Source organism: Nuphar pumila, chromosome 8 (genome assembly GCF_984573655.1).
Source record: "Nuphar pumila chromosome 8, dmNupPumi1.hap1.1, whole genome shotgun sequence".
Lineage (NCBI taxonomy): Eukaryota > Viridiplantae > Streptophyta > Magnoliopsida > Nymphaeales > Nymphaeaceae > Nuphar > Nuphar pumila.
Window position 1 is genome coordinate 112,458,296 of NC_143256.1, and position 14,336 is coordinate 112,472,631.

A 14,336-nucleotide genomic window follows, 5' to 3' on the forward strand; every position below is an offset into this window, starting at 1 on the left:
GAAGTAGACCTCTGAGGAAGAGGGTGTTTCCCTTCTTTATTGAGAGAAGTAGACCTCTGAGGAAGAGGGTGTTGTACTATTTATCTGGTGACTCGGATGTTATAGTGGAAGGCTCAAGTGTTTTACTTGGGGACTGGATGTAGGTCAGTAACTCGGCCGAACCAGTATAAATCATGTGTTTATTGTGTTGTGCCTTATTGCCTTATTTTTTATTTTATCGATCTGCATCGTATTTCACTATTCACCCCCCCTCTAGTGGAATTTCAGCCTGACGTTCATTCTGTATTCAGTTCCAAATTAATAAAGTTAGAACCCTAATTCCTTCTTTGACCCCAATATCGATTCTTTAGAGGTAAAGCCCTTTCTCCCTCTACTCAACCAACCAAGAGGGATCAATTTTCTCCTCTTCCCTACTGCTGGCCTTAGAGCATCTGGTCTAGAAGTGAACATATTTCTCTCTCCCTTGATCATTCCCTACACCAGAGCTTCTTGCCAGATTTGAGAAATCGTCCCACCCAGGGGTCAGTCTACCAGATCCAAGGTTCTTGGCATATGAATCGATGGCAACTTCGATCTGTTGCACGGCGAGGATGACGTTCGGCGTGTCGACATAGCTGACTACAATCATCGCAGGTCCCCTCTCTTCACAATATCTTCGTCATCGGCCCTCTCTCTCTGCCCTGATCCCAAACCTATGGTCGGCTTCACTCTCTTCGGCCACCACCATCGCCGGCCCTCTCTCCAGCCACTACCATCATCGACCCACCACCATTGTGGTCATCTCTTTCTGGCCACCACCATCGTCAGATCCACAAAAATGGCACGGGCACCCATGCGTTTCTGCAAAAAACTCTCTTTTTCAGTGGCATGCAAACATGCCCTTAGTATCCACCGACCTGCATGTTCTCCAAAACCACAGCGCGTGATCTTAAAAAGTTTTTAGGTACATTTATATTTCTAATGCATGGTGAAACGGCTCCAAGAAACATCGATACATGTGGTTAACAAAAGAATCGGTACAATTTTGTTAAAAGTAATTAAGAAGTATATATTTTATAAAGATATCTACAAATTAAAATAATTAAATATACATATGTAATCAATTATTATTATACAATAAATTTTTTATAAATTATAATAGTTGTTTTTTAATGAAAAATAGTCATTATAAAATGAAATTGTTGGTTATATACTGAGAGATGTTAATAGAAACAAGCTCGATACTCATTTGTAATGTAACGAAAATAAGTTTGTATGATGTTTTTCTCAAGTAATTGAGATGAGTTTCTTAAATATTGATACTTTTATTTTTATATTTATGGTTTCCAAGGTGAGTTTGGTAATTGGTAGCTGGTGCAGGCACCTATGCTCTCTCACCGGAAGCAGATCATGAGCGTTTTTGCTCATGCGGACATCGTGGCCGTCTGTTTAGCATTTTGGATGAATGCCACGTGGTTTTGTTGACTTTTGAACTTTTTAAAATGCAAATCGTATGGCCACGATGTCGGCATAAGCAAAAACTGTCATGTTCAGCATTACCAGATCTGCTTCCTCTCTCACCGATTCCAAGATGAGGAAGCCAACTCGAGATCTCTGGTTTAGAATTATCAATATGCCCTTGTATAACACAGAAATCACGGAACCACCACCTGAGGGCATTTTGGGCATTCGAGAATTGAGAGCCAAGAGACGTCCTCAACGCTGATCTCACAAACAAGAGACGCACGAAAATGAGGACGACTCTCTCTCTCTCTCTCTCTCTCTCTCTCTCTCTCTCTCTCTCTCTCTATATATATATATATATATATATATATATATATATATATGTTAACCATAGTTAGGTAAGAGATGGGGATACGGGGCGGTAAGAGGTCCTTTGATAAAAAGGTAAAGGTTGCGGACGTGGGTCCCACTCCTCCTGGGCCCACGTGCCAAATAAGGGAAGCTTAACTGTTTCCATCAAAACAGTCAAAGGGAGGAGATAAGGAACAAACTACACCAACAAAGAGGACACACTTAATGAGATATTCGGAAATAAACTCAGCTATATTATTCTTTTCTTCTCAGAATTGACATCTTTTTCTATACCATACTCCCAATGATGACAAATTTGAAAGCACGGTTAGAGGCGTTACGACCATCGTCAGATTCATCAGATTAATGGACACCAAGGAAGAGCGAGCCACACTTCCTCTCTCATCCCTTCTCTTTTCCAAGGAAACGCTGATCCCGCCGCACTTACTGAGAGAACGGCCAAAAAGCAAGATACTGAAACTCCGTGCTTCCAACAATTGTTGCCGAACACTGTACATGAATTGTCTGGATAGATGTTTGAGCACATAAGCAAGCTGTTGGGACTGATTAATCACACGCAGCTGCCTGTCTCACTGATTCTATCTTCAAAATCAATTCATTCTCTCCTTTCTCACCACTATGCTTCATATTAACAAGGAGAGATTCTCCTCCTCACTTATCATGTGCAGTGTGAGGAAATGGAGTCGCCCATGTTTTCCTTTACTGTGGTTATTGCCAACCATATGATATGTACCCCCACTTGAAGGGTGCAACCTTTCCCAGCTCTGGGCGGCCCCAGCAGAGAATGCAAACACAAACACAGACTGCGGCGATGGCAAGCAATGAATGGATGTACGACCGGTTAAGCAGCCCCCCAGGCAGTCGACCTGGTCTTCTCAATGTGGCGACAGAGCGGCGTGTGCAAGAATTCTGCAGATGTGACGAGGGTTTTGATCTCTGAGAGTCTGGTAGGATGCAGGACTCTTCCATTGGTGAAGTGTCCGAGTGTACAACAGTGATGGAAATCCGCCCATTTGCCTTGTCCAATCGTTTCCTCTCAATTAGCCTGTTGTAAGAACGGTGATTCTTCGAGGCATAGCCATAAGGAGAAAACCCACTTGCATCTAGTGCTGAAGTCCATGCATTCAGCCCAATCTGGTACAAGATCGAACACATACAAAATGAAATAAGAGGATAGCTAACACTGATCAGATCATGATGAAAAAAGTGAAGATTATCCTTCGAATTGATCATGCTTACATCTTGTGGATCATTCGTCAATGCATCAACCAAGTCTTCAGATCCTTGAGCACACGCAGATAGATGCAGGAGTGATGCCACCAGGTCCAACTGAATTGGGAGCAAAAAGGTAGTCCTTGCAAGAATCTGAGCCTCAGCAACCGCGATAATGGAGAAGCAAATTGACCATTTTGATGCACCTCCTCTTCACTGCCCTGTTCAGTAGATGAATTTCTGACAACATTCCCATCAACTCTTTCATAGATCCTTCCCCTTCCAAATTTCTCTCCATAAGAATATCAAGGAGCCTTTTGACTAATGTAGTTCAATCCCTCTCAATGGAGAAGACAAGGAGATACTTGACACGATTACATGAAAAATCGTCGGTTGTGGAACCTTTGTGTCTGTTTCTTCTTTGGAACAACCATCCAAGTTCATTAAGTGGACAATGTCCTTGCCAGAGCTTGACAGTCCACCATCCTGCACTTGACCATCTGAGTTCGCATTCGATTGCCTCATACCTTGTTCCAACTCAGGTTCCAGACATCTCAATTCCTTACATGTGTCTGCATCTGCAATTATGATGGGGAAGCTATTGCCTTTGAAGCCATTCTCAACCTGCAACTCACATTCACAAGGAGATACTCTCAATAATCACAAAATAAAAAATATTACTAAAACGGTTCCAAAGTAACACATCCAAGAGACGAATAGCAAAATTTACCTCAATAAAGCATCGGCCCAACAACATGGATGCTCCACCAGGAAAGCTAAAACTTACAGAACCAATCTCATCATTGGTGCTTGTTGAAGAATTTTCACAAACTTGTGCAGACACGTATCCTCCCATATGCCTGCAGTGAATCCTAGAAAAATTCAATGTCAGTATCAAAGACTAGAAGAAAGCAGCTTATAGTTTGAAAGAAAAAGTTGCACAGGCAAAACATTACACTCACCTGGTGCCAGTAACTCTCAAATTTCGACCCCTCAAAGCAATGGACGTTTCCTGCCCACTTACCACTGCCAGCGGAGATGGAGATGCATAGATCAGTTCCGGAACATTCCACTCTCTCCATGACTTGGACAACCTGATTTTCCCTTGGGGATTGATTGACAAAAAAAACATGTGAGGAGAACATCATATTCTTGTCAACTGAATGCTTCAACATTATAATTTGCACTCACCATCTTTATGGAATGCCAACTGCCTATCTATGTTAACAAGGAAATGACCGCTTCTCCAGAACTCTGAGGCAGTGTTCTGGACAAGTGAGATGACATGCTGCCGAAAGTCTTCATGAAGCTGTGAGGCCAGCATACACCATTTGAAAAGGAATAAAAAGAAAAACCTTTGAACAAAAATCAGATGAAGTGTGATTGGAAAATCAAGAAGGAAAATGAAGCATACTTTTTCCCAGACAATGCAAGGCATTGATAAATAAACAACAAGGACAACACAACCAGGTCTTATATAGACCTCCATTTCTGGACTGTGTGAAAGCCAATCTAAAATCTGAAGTGGACAGTAAAAGATTTCTTATCAATACGTGAGAATAATTTGAGTTTCCAGCCTTTCCTTCCTAGAGAATTTTACCTGTAGCCGAAGTGCATGAGGGAGGTCACCAGGGTCCTTGTTAAACAGCTTGAAGATTATTCGCCCCGTTTGATCCTATACTAAAATAAGCAGACCATTTTCAGCACAAGTACACAACATTCCTATTATTCTGGAAGGGAGCATATATGAACAAATACAATCAGTGAATGAGGATTAGAAAGCTCACCTGAACATCAGAATTTGAACTAGATGGAGAATGATCAGACCCAGATGAAGATGTGTAGCCTGCTCCTCTGACCGGTAGGGATGGCAATGGACCCCGGCTGGGGGGGGGGGGGGACAAGGTCTTCACCCCCGCCCCATTTCAAAACTCGAACCTCCATCCCCACACAGGGATGGATTTTAACCTCCACCCCTGCCACCATCCCCGGTCCAAACGGGGCAAGGCGGGGCAGAGACCCGTTTCCCCTTAGTCTATTGTCATCCCTTAGAAGAATTGAGGATGGGGGCGGAGCGGGGATCGGGATGGGGATGGGGCGGGGCAGGGCAGGGGAAAGCATCATCCCCGCCTCCATCCTCGCACGGGGATGGATTTTAACCTTCATCCCCGCCTCCATCTCTGTTTCATGCCCTTCATCCCCGGTCCAAGCAGGGTGGGGCCCCGTTTTTTCCTGGTCCACTGCCATCCCTACCGATCGGTGACTCTGATTCCTGTCCCCTACAAGCTAAACTCAGAACAACTCCATTTTCAACTATTCGTTTTTCACCTTTCAAGAGATTCAAAGGTGAGCTCCATCTGTTACTACAAGTGGCCTCTACTCTCAAGCAATCATCTACATAAGTTGACACTCTCTCCTGCTTTTCCATTTCCTCTGCAGAATGCATAGGAAATAGCTTTTGCACTGCTTGAGAAGATGAAGGGGACCTCTCCTCAATCAGATTACTGCTATCAGATGAGAAATACTTCCTACCTGAAACCAGTTTTCGACTATCATCTTCTGGAGAAGAAATAAAGAGTTGCAATAGTTTACTTGGTTGAGAAGGTCGATTAGGATGCTCTAAAACATCAGCTGAAAAAAATGACTTGCTTGCCTCAAACACAGATGAAGGATGGAGCGTGCCAGAGTTATTCTTTAATTTGGAACTAACCACATCATCGTCAAAGTTTAACTTCATCGAAGGATGTTCCTGCTCACCCTTTTCGTCAGCACCATGAGTACGATTGTTATCGCAATTTGATGGAAACTGAGTTCCTGAAGAAGATGCCACAAGTGCAGCAGAAAGGGCTGCCAGAAAATCTGAGGAATTAGCAGCTTGATTCCCATTAGCTTTAGATGCATGTTCTGAAGATCGTGGCATCTGTTTACCATTTAGATCCATGTTTCCCGGTAAAGGAAACTGACCACTCATGTTGCTGCCAAGTGGCAATGAATTTATCCTAGTAAGAAGATGGTCTTCTTTATCAGGTAGTGACGGACAATTGCTACTTACATCCACATTATTCCCTAAGATAAGAAATAGTGTCAAACAATATCATATAACATTTTCACTGTTAATTCCTACAAGCATGCAAGCAAATAGCAGTACAGCACGAAGAATCACCCAACAAACATAAAGAGCACAAATAGATGGCAACTTTTGCAAAGAAACAAGAAATTACTTAAGAGCCATCCACTCTTTCTTTTGGTTAGAAAGACCTTGCTACAGTCATGCAGATATTCATGAACATACATGGAAGCATAGAAAAGTTCGACGCAAATCAAGTGCTAGAGCATGTAAAAGTGTCAAACATGGCAATTTTGACCAATGGTTGAAAATAGATTACAGGCTAGGAAGATGAGTCATGGTAATAGATAAATATGTCTATACCGAGCGTGCGTGCGTGCACAGACACACACACACACAGGAGAAAACACACAAGGTTAAAGTGAATCATTCACACCTATGTCACCTGGGTACGGGTAAAGAGGGTACAACATGGCAATTCCAAAAAAATGTGGGTCCAGGGACACGGCTATATATATATATATATATATTAAATGTCACATAAATACAAACTAAATTCAAAATAAACTGGATATAATCTAAATATATATGCTATATCTAAAATATATATTATATACTGAAAATATAAAGTTATAAACTGAAAATATAATTATAAATTATAAATTAAATATAAACTTGTATGTATGAAGGGTGAAATGGCATGTCTGGATGTCAACACGGGTTCGGAGGGAAAAATGGAGTGTCCGGGTACCATAGTTTCACACACACAGGGAGGAGAAAACACACAAGGTTAAAGTGAATCCTTTCTACCTTGCACACGAGCCAAAACGGTCAGCAAATAAACAAGGTCCAAGTTCCCACTGTTACTATTTTCCATCCCCCCAGAGGGCAGCACATTTGAAGATACATCATCAGGCTGAATCTTTCTTCTGCGTCTGTTATGACCCGCAAGCCTACGCCTGCAGCTTCTCTTCCCCTCATCAAACTCCTGAAGTAGATGAAACCTGCATGGACAAGTATGCCATGAGTCATCTTGAGGACAAAAACTAGCACCTAAGAAACCAGAAGAGCTGAAAATCAGTTACACCATTTTCACCTGCTACACTGTTGGCAGAATCTCTGCATTTGTTTTCCAACCAATGCTTTGGTGGTCTTACTGTGGACTTCACAAACCTTGTGTCGCCGATGATAATCTTTAGCATTCGATAGATCCACTTTACAATCATCCACCTGACACATTGGGCAGCTGCTGCCGGGAGAACCAGAACGAACCCGCTTGTTTGGCCTTCCCGCAGAATCACCCACCATCCAGTATGAACCACCCCCCAGCTTCAGTGAGAGGTCTTCCGCATCCTCTCCCTCGACATTCTTTCTCAAAACCGGCAGATTGTGGCTTTCATTTCCTATCCCCTTGTCAGTCAATTCAACAACAGAGGTGCTACCCTGGTCCTCGTTACTGACTGGCTTTGCAACAAACATGATACCGTCCCAACCCCAGGCGTTTGGGTTCCAGTTTGTCGATGAACCTTTGTACTCAACCAAGTTCAAAGGCAGATGTTTTGGTTGGTGGCAACCAGTATCAGCCCAGGGCAAATCGTGTTTCTTGGCCATAACAGCCGCATCACAGAAGCGTGCAGGAACCGCCTGGCGGATGAACATGCCACCAGAAACTTGTGGACCTCCCTCTCCTTCCATTTCTATAGACCCCAAGACAATCACACCCTAATTCATTATGTCACTGCACCAAAATTCAATGGGCAAAGAAAAAGAAATAAATTTAAACCTCCCAGATTCAAGATCACCCTTGGTGATCATAACCTCTATCGAATTCAAATCCAACCAATCAAATCACATATTATATATAAACAAATTAAGTGGCTGCAAAATCTACTGTTTTGTTACACCATTTTTTCAAATGGATCATGGCAAGCAAACTACATATAAAACACAAATTAGTAACTAAATTCTCCGTTCTGAAACCAAAATCAAAGGGAGAACACAGAAAAGTCAAAAAAGAGAATAATCTTTCAGAGTCAAAATTCACCATTCTGGTTTCGCTTATCCGAACTAAAGGTAACGAGCAAAATCAAAATCAATTAAAAGAAGAAGCTATCATTTCTCTTGACTTATCGAAAATAAACGAACAAATTACGAAAAACAAGCCTGATTTTTTGTTATTTACAAATATAGTCCAACCGTTGGGATGTCTAATCAACCAACCGCCTAAGTGAAGCTATTCTTTTTCAGCTTATATGATGAAAATGTCAAGTCAAAAATAACCATTTGGTACTAAACTTTCTCCGAAATTAAACCACACAAACATTTTAGGCTTACCTGACAGCAACCTTTTTTATTTCCCTTCCAGCAGCTTTTACCATGATAAGGTCTCGCTCCTCTCATCTGGAAAATGTAGACGAAACCATGAACTCCTCGAACGGAAATCATATACACTCCGACGGGAACTTTTTATGGCTTCACTTAAGCCTTGAGGACGTTGCCATAATTACTGCAATATATGCACTCTGGTGAGCTTACTTCCGATTCCTAAATGAAGCTACGGATGATCTCTGTTCAACATGAAAATTGGCTAACATCAAATTCCTGTTTGCATAAAATGTCCGATTAAAACAACATGTATTTTTGGAATAATAAAAACCATCCGATTATAAACATAAATACCTATCAAAAGCACCATAGGCAAAGAAAAACCCAAATGAGAAATTAGCATTGCTTTCCCTAATTTCTTCCTCGAAGCTCCCCCCAACTCACGATTGACCATCCACCTGATTCTCCTCATTTTCTCCATGGAAGATGAGGACCACACGTAACAAACCCATCATAACATTTTTGGGGAGCTCATACCTCGAAAGAAAACTGAATAATCTACAAATGCAAAATCAGGACACCCAAATGCAAAACTTGGGGCATGGGTGCCAATTTTGGATGAGAGAGAGATTATGATGGAAGATTGATAGAATTAGAAGGAGAGGAGATGAATATTGTAAAGTTATCGATAGGAAACCAGTACACATCGAAGGGAGAAAGAAGTCGCCGGGATTAGACTTGGCGTGAAGGTGAGAGAGGCTGAAGGAATCCAAACAGAAGACAATGAAACATTGAAAAGAGGAAAGGGCAAAATGTCATCATATTATGAAAAAGAAAAAGGATAAAACGGTCTTTTGCCTTGGGTAAAAATCTATGCCTTGCAGACATGGAGAGAGAGAGAGGAGCTTCCATGTTTATATATAGCGCGGGGTCAAAAGGTCGGGAGTTGATACCTAAAATCCGAATGGTTGATACTTGTAAATATGCAAAACGTTGGGCAACATTTTGTAATTTGCAGAAAGTAAATCAACCCTAAGCAAAAGATCTGACACCGATGCCTGTTTTTGCATACCGTTTCCCTTGAACAGATACAAAGAAGAATCCCTTCTCTGATCAGTTTGCCCCTTCAGAAAAACTAGGGCTTCTGATGACGATCACGGATCCAGTATTTGGGAAAAAGAGGGCAGCGGAATCGATATAGACCAAAAATAACATATAAGACACTAGCAGAAGCATACTTTCAAGTTTTCATTGCCGCCGTGAGCACGGCCACAAATCTGAACGGTTTTCCGACCTCCGGCGAATCGATATTCTCTTTCTCTCTTATTCTTTTCTTTACCTCAATTCCACTGACAGAGGTGCTTTTGCTTAAAGAATTCACTTAATGTTTCAACTCAAATGGAAACGCAACTACTTTCATGATTGAGTATGACATCATACAGGACTGGTTATTCGATTATGTAAGAGTTTTTGAAAAAAAAACAAAGATCTTAGCTTGGTATAACCGAAATCGAATTCAAACTTTAGAGATCAGTTATAAAATTGAAGTAATTTCTGTCCTTAAACCTCAAAAATAGTTACAGAAAAGAGATATTGCATTCCTAATCAGTGAAAACCAAACTTACCTAATCTCAACACATCCTTATCGAAACCAGAGAAGAGGAATCCTTTCTTTCCCTCGGTACAGTTGGGCTCTCTCGACACTTGGTTGTTGATTAGTGATAGTTAACCATTTCTTAATTTTTTAAATCCTATGCAAATGAGGTCATCCACGTTTGCAAGTTCTTTCTTGTCGCTTTAACGAGATCTTAATTATGAAATTACCCCCTTCTCCATGGTCAAACTTCTGTACGGACGAGGAGTTGAAGACGCAGGGGCTGTGGTAATTTCCTTGGAAATGACTCTTGTACCCTTACGAGGCACGGTAGTTTTTTTTCGTGAGTTTTTTTGAAAAAATAAAAGGAAAAGTAATTTTTTTCATGCTGAAAATGTTGGAGAATTCGTTTTTTTTTTTTTTTTTGAGAAGAAAATTGATATCGGACGTATCATTTGACAATTTGAGGATGTTTCGATCAACTTATGGGGCAGCTGAGTATGAATTTGCTGTTAAAGATATTTTTGGTCTTTAAAATATTTAGAGGATTAATTAAATAAAAGCCGATAAAATTTCAGGGGCATTTTTTCCTCAGCCACGACTTTTTCTGCTATGCTTAGTGGCAGATTAGTCATTTTGCTTCGAGCGTGGCACGATGGGATCGTGCGATCAGGGCTTTCCGAGATCGCAGCCAACCGCAGTCTTGTACCGTACGATACGCGGGCGCTTGGGGGGGGGGACAGTTGGACTCAGCACGCGAGTCACTCACCTTAACCATGGTTAAGTTAACGTGGGCCTCCTTTCGAGGATGGATGACATGAGGGCCTTACGAGCCATTCATATTCAAGATGAACGGTGTAACTGAGGACACGTGGAGAGGCGGGGTAGCCACGTCCAGGACGTGCGTGCCAGACGTATGAACGTCGAAAAAGGGAGGAGTGGGAAGGAGCGTCGGGACGAGACGTACGAACGTGGGGACGGGCAAGTTTTGTTGGGGACGGGACAGATTTGGTGATGTGGTTGTCTGTATCTGTCGTCGCCCAAGGACAGTGTCAACTCATCGTCCACGCTATCACCGCTTTGTTATAATTACGAACTTGCGACAGTATCAACCAATCACATTGCCCTCAGTTCGTTGGGAGAGTCAATATGCCCAGCCAACCTCAATCAACCAATCAATCAGAGATTGTATTTTCTTGTGTCCAATATTATTTTACGTGGTGTGAAAGACAACATGAGCACACACGGATAATGACTTAGATGACTTCATTTTGGATGCAGGACTCCATCCGGTCGACCATACGAGTGTTTTGATATGTTTATTATGGATTTTAGCGTCGGATATGAATTTTGAATTGGATTTAAAAATTTAAAAATATTTATAATTTGTGTTATTTGAGAAAAATAAAAAATAATATTTATATATATAAATGATTTAATCACATTTAATTATGAAAGTTTATCATAAAAATATCAAACCCTAAAAGCAAATTAACAATTAATAACAAATTATGAAATCCTATTAAATCATAAATGCTTAAAATGCAATAATATAAATCACAAATAAACCAAAAAACCTAAACTATAAGAAAAAACTATAAAATTAAATAAAAAACTCATAATTCAAACCCTAACCAAAGAAAATAAAAAAAAATCCCTAATCAAATTATAAAACCTTAAAATATAATGAAATAAATCATAAATAAACCAACAACCATTAAACTATAAGAAACAAACCATAAAATTAAATAAATTCCCTAATTCAAAATCTAACCAAAGAAAATAAAAAAATCCCCAATCAAATACAAAAAAAACCCTAATCAAATTAACTAATCTTAAAATGGAATAAAATAAATCATAAATTAACCAAAAAACCTAAACTATAAGAAAAAACCATAAAATTAATTTTAAAAAAAACCTAAATTAAACCCTAACCAAAAAATAAAATAAATTATAAATAAACAAAAAAAACCTTAAACTATAAGGAAAAAACCCATAAAATTAAATAAAAAACCCTAATTCAAATCCTAACAAAAGAAAATAAAAAAAATCCTTAATCAAATACAAGAAAAACCCTAATCAAATTAATTATAAAAAACTTTAAAAAATTGATTCAAAGCCGTAATCATAAAAAAACAAAGAAAAACTATAATCAAATCAAAGAAAACCCTAATCAAATTAACCTTTAAAAAGCCCTAATTCAAAAAAACTAATCAATGAAAAAACCCTAAATAATAGAAATCATTACAAAAAGAAAGAAGAAGAAGAAAAACGAAGAAGAAGAAAAGCGAAGAACAAGAAGAAGAAGAACAAAAAAAAATAAAGAAGAAAAAGATAAATGAAAGAGAAAAAGTTATGATTAAAATCAAACACCAACACAACTTTTTGCTTTAATTAAAAATTCTGTTGGGGTTTAAAATGAAACCCCCAAACCGATTTTGCTATTGTGATTAAAATCAAACATCAACACACATTTTTCTCTTGTAATAAAAAAAAAATTGGGGTTTAGAATCAAACCCCAAAACCAATTTCCTGATGTGATCAAAATCAAACGCCAACATAAACCACATCAATAATCTAACCTACACATGGTACTACCTAAGGGAGTGTAGTTCAAGAACCTACCTTGAATTTTTACCCATAAATATAGAATTACTATAGAGAGAAACCGAATCTACCCCAAACAAGCTAATTTCTCCAAGAACCGACCATATTATGTCCCTAAAGACCTTTCTTCTATAAAATGCCTTTATCCTTGCTTCTAGTGTGAAGAAGAGAAGAGAATAGAGTAGGAAGGAAGAAGATGCAGGCACAGAGGGGTTGTAGTGGGGGAAACATGCAATAGAAAGAGAGTCTTAGTGAATGAGAAAATGAAATAAAGAGAGTGATAGATTAGGTAAATTAAAAAAAATCATATTAAATCTCATGATTACACAAGCTTAAGTGTCGAAACAAGGTTAAACGGTGGGGGCTGAGTTGTCTAGGTTAATGACAGTTGCTCCTGCATAAACTACCTAATTACCCTCATAACAATTTTATTACCAACCATGCCCCACTTATACTGATTCTGCCCTTATGTGAACCTCTATTTACCAATCTACCATCTTCCTTAAAAACCAAGGTCTTTGCCTAAAATTCCATTCGTATCCTTAAGACAAAACCATCCTTTGTCTTTTACAAAAATATTGATTAAGTATTTTACCCAAATTGCCCTTCCTCTTGGCAATATTGATTATTATGTCCCCGAAACACAACAGATCCAAACTGAACCCAATTTCGATTCAACAAAGATTCAATTTTTTCATAATGACCCAATATTTCTTAATATTAAATGCCAATCCCAATACAAAGACTCGTATTTATTTAAATAATTGTCATAATAAAGGATCTAAAAAATCCAAGGTGTTATAATCTATGCCTCTAAAAAAATTTGTCCTTAAAATTTAATCGCATAGAATAATCAAATCAAAAAAACTTTCAAAATATGGTTCATCATGCTTCCGTTGTGCACTCTGATCTCAACTTCTCTGAATACTCTACTACCAGTACACTCCAAGCTAGAAAAATGCTCATAAATTCCAATGAAACAAACAAATGCATAGCACTAGAATCAGACAATATATTAGTAGAAATGATCGGTTATAGAAAAGTTACCATCGATGGCCTTGCCCTTAAGGCTCGGGCCCACTTCCTCTGCTATAACACTTGAGATTTTTTTATGATATTAATTAAATAAAGAAGCATTTTTATGGCTAATAATTATGTGAATTTTAAATTAGAATTTAATTTGAATCTCGAATAATTTAGTAAATGGATTTTGTATATATTAAAGGTGGATTCAAATTATAATGTTTAGATCCAATATGGATTTAAATTAATATAGTGGATTTGGACTTTTAATTAAAGAGTTTAAATTGGATCTAATCCAATTAGATTGGACCATAAAGTGTGATACCCCCTATGTCGGCCCCTCTTAGCTTATAAGAGTCCATATGGAATGGACTCAAGTCATTAGAAGGTTCTAAGAGTGTGGGACATCTCCACCTCTCTCATTCATTTTTGGCCTCTAAAATTATATCTTCAAGATTTTTGTCTAAAATAACAATTAAACTAGATGATCTTATCTTTCTAACAAGTCAAAAATTAGGTTAATACAATATTGGAATAAGAAGCTATGACCAAAAGAATGTAACTTGTTTAGTAAACATATTCTTTTTTAGGTAGGGCCTACTTTGAGCACATTTTTTACCACTAAAATGATCGAATTTAGTTTTTTTACTTAAAATATGAATTAAATTTGATGATATCATTTCAACGCATAAA

At 38.8% G+C, this 14,336-nt stretch overlaps 1 pseudogene across 1 annotated transcript; it reads right to left on the bottom strand.

Moving 5' to 3' along the window:
* Nucleotides 1-2,025: 2,025 nt before the first annotated feature.
* Nucleotides 2,026-8,914, bottom strand: LOC149830245 (squamosa promoter-binding-like protein 16; annotated as a pseudogene). The gene is made up of 13 exons (XR_016433544.1): nucleotides 8,774-8,914; nucleotides 8,429-8,661; nucleotides 7,191-7,832; nucleotides 6,905-7,098; nucleotides 5,269-6,093; nucleotides 4,815-4,903; nucleotides 4,628-4,702; nucleotides 4,442-4,546; nucleotides 4,219-4,336; nucleotides 3,990-4,131; nucleotides 3,758-3,899; nucleotides 3,055-3,651; nucleotides 2,026-2,949 (listed from the first exon to the last, which is right to left on the bottom strand). The product of XR_016433544.1 is annotated as a squamosa promoter-binding-like protein 16 (transcript).
* Between the last annotated feature and the right edge of the window lie 5,422 nt (nucleotides 8,915-14,336).